Below are 6,000 nucleotides of genomic sequence, written 5' to 3'. Positions count from 1 at the left end.
ACTGATTTATGTTGTTACATTTTTTTAAAAGTAACTTTGAGCCACTTTTAGCATATTATATTTTACAGGTAGGTGGGATATTTATATTGTATGGCCAAGCAGGCCTATTAGGCTATCTATGTAGTGAACGGAAGGCTGTGTCTTCATCCTCAATAAATGGCCTAGCCTTGCCATTTATATTGTTTATTTGCCTAACGCCCTATCTGAAAGCGACAGTGATGGCCGACTCCACTGCGACGAAAGGGCTTCTGGCTGCTTGTCATCCTTTTGTCTATGAGCGGTTGACATCGTTTCCGTGAACGGGGGATAGAGAGGAGGTAAAGAAGAAAAAAACTGAGACTAAGTCCGTGTATATCTTGCGTACAAGCTTCCTCTTCGGGTATGGCAAGTAACCCACAGAACGGGGGTTTAGAAATGGTGGAGTTACAGACACTGCAGTTCCCGGGTGCTGAAGTCCGTGAGCTCGTTCTCGCTGCACGGGAAGGAGGGCGGGGTCTCGTAGCATCATCGCTCTCGATTCATTGTAAGGCTGCTGATGCTGATCAGCAGCAGAGGAAAAACCAAGGGCCATGGAGACGGGTATAAAAACCTTAGGCCTTAATACATTGTGGAGATTAATTACACGGTAAGAACGCTTGGTTTCTATTGAAATGTTAAGTTGTTATTTTAAATGTTGGACCAGCTATAAATAAGAGAGAGCGATAGGAGAGAGATATGTTTTTACAGCAGGTTGATGGGAATCCTCAGGAAGAGCAAGCGTCATGTTTGTGTTATTACTGTCGTAATCGTCAAGCGTATGTCAGGACATTGCATTGCGTCAATGTATTATTAGGCATATGTCATCTTGTGCTTTTCACAATGAATGTATTGAATAATTGTTAAGTATTTAAACGTATCTGTCGGAAGCACTGAGGTTTGTGACGGTCGGAAGGAACTGTATGGTCGGGAAGTAACAATCTTGGCCTGTGCATTAGGACGCATACAGATACAGCCCTTCAAATATTACGAGGAAATTGCTGCTGGCTGGCATGTTATGGTCAGGGCCATTTTAAAAGATGAATATAGACGATGCGTTGGCAACACCTGTCTTTCTGTTAGCTACTGTAACTGATATCTGCCAATGGACATATGTTAGATAAATTCTCATCGGTTGTTGAAAAACCAGCTGTGAATTGCTATTTTTCACTAGCAATAGCATAGTGCTAACTGTTAGTGCTGTTGTCGCCATCATTTACCTGTCCCGGGCCATCTGGTATGCTTATTGTTGTGTTTGATATTCATAGGCCAGCACATAGGCCCATATTCAACATAGTGTTAACATAGTGTATAATAGCCATAAGAACAATTAGTTACAATAAAAAAACACCATCTAACAGCAAAACTGAAACCAAACATTTGTCTTGCTTATTTCTCTAATCTGATTGAAGACGTTTATAGTAACTGTGTCCACTATTTACACACAACACACCAAATGACATGGTAGGCCTACCAGAGGGCATGCATGGAGGCCTAGATGTATTACAAACCATCAATTGGGTTATTGGGAAGTGAACTTTCAACCAGAGGGGTGCTGGTATTAAATGTTAGATGCCATTGCCTGCACTTTAAAACATTTATTGAGATTCGGTCAAAATCAGTCATTTTACTTGCCCATGTCAACTAAATTTGTTGAGTTAACAAAATGTTTTAAGTTGAATTGACTTCAACTCACTCAAAATGTCAAAACATATTAAATCAAGTTGATTTAGCAAAAAACGATGTGTTTTCTCAACTTAGAAATTCACAACAATAAAATCAGATCAACTGAAGCAACATATCAGTTGTGTTGACAAAAAAATCGCTTTAGATAACTACAACATATCAAATTGTCTTAACTTATGAAATCAAGTTGAATCAGCTAAGATCTACATGGTTACTCAACTCAAGAAATTCACAACCAAGAAGTCAAACAAACTAAAGCAACTGAAAATGTCAAATTCAGATGATTTCAATTTATTTTGGGGGTGAAACTCATTGGAATAATATCATGTGTTACAACCATACATTTTTTACATTTACATTTTGGTAATTTAGCATACAATTTTCTCCAGAGTTCAGTTAGTGCACTCAATGAAGATAGATGAACAACCAAATGTAAAAAGCAAAGTGTTTCTGTAACCGTTAGCGAGAATTTAGTTGTAGTTAAAGTGGTCTGTTGGTTGGTTGCTGAGTTCACTGCCAGTTTTGAAACTGGTGTAAAAGCTAAAACATGAGCAAGAGAGAGAGGGGAGCATAATGAAATCTCTATTATATCATTTCAAGGACTTACTCAGTTCTGAAATGTGTAATTGTCAATGTAGTTTTTAGAATTTAAAATATTAAGGCATCCAGGTTACAAACTTTGGGAAGTTAAAACAACTAAAAGCTTTGGTTTTCTGACTGTCAAATACTTTGGTAATTTGTCAAATTAACTTTTAACAAGGCACACCTGTTAATTGAAATGCATTCCAGGTGACTACCTCATGAAGCTGGTTGAGAGAATGCCAAGAGTGTGCAAAGCTGTCATCAAGGCAAAGGGTGGATACTTTGAAGAATCTAAAATCTAAAATATATTTAGATTTGTTTAACACTTTTTTGGTTACTACATGATTCCATATGTATTATTTCATAGTTGTGATGTCTTCACTATTATTCTACAATGTAGAAAATAGCAAAAATAAAGAAAAACCCTGGAATGGGTAGGTCTGTCCAAACTTTTGACTGGTACTGTAAGTATTCAGACCCTTTACTCAGTACTTTGTTGAAGCACCTTTGGCAGCGATTACAGCCTCAAGTCTTCTTGGGTATGACGCTACAAGCTTGGCACACCTGTGTTTGGGGAGTTTCTCCCATTCTTCTCTGCAGATCCTCTCAAGCTCTGTCAGGTTGAATGGGGAGCGTTGCGACAGAGCTATTTTCAGGTCTCTCCAGAGATGTTCGATTGGGTTCAAGTCCGGGCTCTGGCTGGGCCACTCAAGGACATTCAGAGGCTTTTCCTCAAGCCTGCATTGTCTTGGCTGTGTGCTTAGGGTCGTTCTCCTGTTGGAGGTGAAACTTTGCCCCAGTCTGAGGTCCTGAGCGCTCTGGAGCAGGTTTTCATCAAGGATCGCTCTGTACTTTGCACTGTTCATCTTTCTCTTGATCTTGACTAGTCTCCCAGTCCCTGCCATTGAAAAACATCCCCACACCATGATGGGGATTGTGCCTAGACACAATTCCTTCGACCTAATGGCTTGGTTTTTGCTCTTTATTATTATTTTTTTTTTATTTCACCTTTATTTAACCAGGTAGGCCAGTTGAGAACAAGTTCTCATTTACAACTGCAACCTGGCCAAGATAAAGCATAGCAGTGCGACAAAAACAACAACACAGAGTTACACATAAACAAATGTAGTCAATAACACAAAAGAAAAGGTAAATAGAAAGATCTATGTACAGTCAGGAAGGATAACGTTCACTGCCATGCAGAGTGATTAAACCCCAGGTCCTCTGGCATAGCCAGCACTGGAATCAGAGGCCGCATCCCAAAAGGCACCATATTCCCTATAAAGTGCACTACTTTTGACCAGGGCTCATGGGGAATAGGATGCCAGTGCCATTTGGGATGCAGAAGTGGCCCAACTGCACCATCTGCAAAGATTGCATAACCCTGATTCTCTTAAGAAATGTGACGCAAAATGTTGTATTCCCTCCCTGTCTGGAAATTACATGGGCATAGCACGACGGGCAATTTGGAGCAAACCAAAATCCGAGCTGTCGAGGCCTGGCATTAGGAGTGTATTACATTCCAGCAGCATGCAATCTGAAAAAGTTATGCATTGGCAAATACAGCGAGACTTGCAAAACAAGCTGGAATTGAATATGTTGTATGATATGAATTGTATGTGAATAGCTTGGTTACATTAATATGATGTATGGACTATGTAGCATGTATCTCTTTTTATTACTTGTCGTTGTTTCTGCCAGAATGGCAATAAAGTCATTTTATTTGTTTTGAGCGGAAGATGAAATTGGTGCCAAAGCCTTGCGAATAGACAGAAAGACATTTGTAGCAATTTGCTAAACGGTAGTCCTGAGGCTAGCAGTAGCATTTACTAATTATTGCCACAAATGAAGTGGCACCAAACAGCATTGGTGCTTAGAAATCTACCATAAACAAACATTACATTAGTACCCAACACAATGTAACACACTGGCAATAATTTCCACTAGAGATGGAAATCAGTAAAAGGGCATGCTATCACAGAACATCTTTATTTATGATTGGCGGGCAGCGGCTAAGCAGCGTCTGGAGAATCCGGTAGCAACACAAGTTTGATGTCTCCGTGGAGACTATAAAGTGGGCCATGATGCCAGTGTGCTTTGTATGACCCCTCTACTTCAACATCATAGGAATCCATGCATCAGAGCGGCTGGGAAACGGGCCACTCTGGTCTCGGGAACCTCACTGCCTTCTCCACTTTCTCAGTGTCCATTAGCCTTGGGGAAGCATTACCTACTGTGGGAAGCATTGGAGTCAACATGGGCCAGCATCCCTGTGGAATGCTTTCAACACCTTGTAGAGTCCATTCTCCAGCGAATTGAGGCTGTTCTGAGTGAAAAAGAGGGTGCAACTCAATATTAGGAAGGTGTTCCTACTGTTTTGTACACTCAATGTATAAGAGTTATACTGTGTGTCCCAATAATATCTCATTTCTCCTGAAGTGTGCACTCATTCACTTCTTTCCACAAATCTAAAAACATTGGTTTGGTGGAGGCATGGGCAACTGGGAGTTTCCACCATATTTATTTTACCAGTCATTCCTTTGAAGTCAGAGATGAAATGTGAACAAGTGCACACTTTGCGAGGAAGGATAAATAATTGGGACAAACTCCATGTATATGAAAAAAACGCCTTTGGATTATGTCCCAGCACCAAATGTGGAACGGGTCAATAATCAGATTTATATGTAGCCTACAGCTTAATGTAACCCCGCCCCTGGTTCTGGCCGATTGCAGTCTACTGCAGCATCCCTCTAACATGGGCAGTTTCTGGGTTAATACCGCATTAGTGCTCACGTATAGTGTAGTGTAACAGGAGCGACAGCTGTGTCCAGTTGTAGTCTGCTAGTGCATGGGCTGTAGTAGTACCCACCATCATCCCAACATGTGCCAGGTCTTGGTCACAGCATGGACCAGTCCATGGGGAATATTTATGGATTAACAACTATATAGATTGATTTCCATGAGGTCCACTGAAAATAATGTTGAACGTCCAATCCCCCAGTACAATTTGAAGCCAGTGGCCTTGATTTTGACTCTGGTGCAGGGAAAACATTGAATATAACCTTGGCAACAAAAAAAAGGCTGACTAAATAGTTGATTGAAGTTAACTAGCAATTTCCAAAGACAGCTTCTTGCCAGCTAAATTCCAGAACCAACGTCATATGAACTGCTATCAATCCCTTGAAATGATATCAACAATAAGTAATGATGTATGACTGTTCTTTAATTAAGTATGAAAGATGAACTCAGTTTAAATTAATAAATATAAATTGGCTTCTAGGAACGTTATATTATGTTCAACATCTACAGTGATTCACCTGAAAATGTACCTGACCAGTACTGTTTCGTGTAATCATTCAAATACTTTAACGGGACAAATAATGCTATTATATTATATCTTCAGGTTGGTGAGACAACAGGTGTATTCTAAGAAATAATAATAGCTTTGCAGTACAGGACAATTGCAGTATATATAATCTACTCTTCAGCATTCCAGTCATTTTCCAATACCATAAAGTAAATCTTGTACAATTGTATTTGATACCTAGGGCAAGTTGAGGTTTAGGCCTTATTATCATGTCTCATCCTCAATTCATCCATAGTGAAGTGCCCTGCCACTGTGGCGTATTTAACAGCGGTACTGTACAGCTCATTGTTGTGTTGGTGAGAACAAGATAACTCTGATGCCATAACTCCTCCTTCCAGATGACTTATTAA

The 6,000-nt window shown here is 40.0% G+C and overlaps 1 protein-coding gene across 4 annotated transcripts in view; it reads left to right on the top strand.

Annotated features, from left to right (window-relative positions):
• Positions 1–492: 492 nt before the first annotated feature.
• LOC110533368 (janus kinase and microtubule-interacting protein 2) overlaps positions 493–6,000 on the top strand; it is a 44,067-nt gene continuing 38,559 nt past the window's right edge. For all 4 annotated transcript variants that reach the window (XM_036989723.1, XM_036989722.1, XM_036989725.1 and 1 more), the window contains exon 1: positions 493–625. The gene's annotated coding sequence lies outside the window, so the exon portion shown is untranslated. The remainder of the gene's footprint in view (positions 626–6,000) is intronic.

Source organism: Oncorhynchus mykiss, chromosome 10 (assembly GCF_013265735.2).
Source record: "Oncorhynchus mykiss isolate Arlee chromosome 10, USDA_OmykA_1.1, whole genome shotgun sequence".
NCBI lineage: Eukaryota > Metazoa > Chordata > Actinopteri > Salmoniformes > Salmonidae > Oncorhynchus > Oncorhynchus mykiss.
The sequence above is the reverse complement of the archived record's forward strand: the minus strand, read 5'-3'. Positions and strand labels throughout refer to the sequence as shown.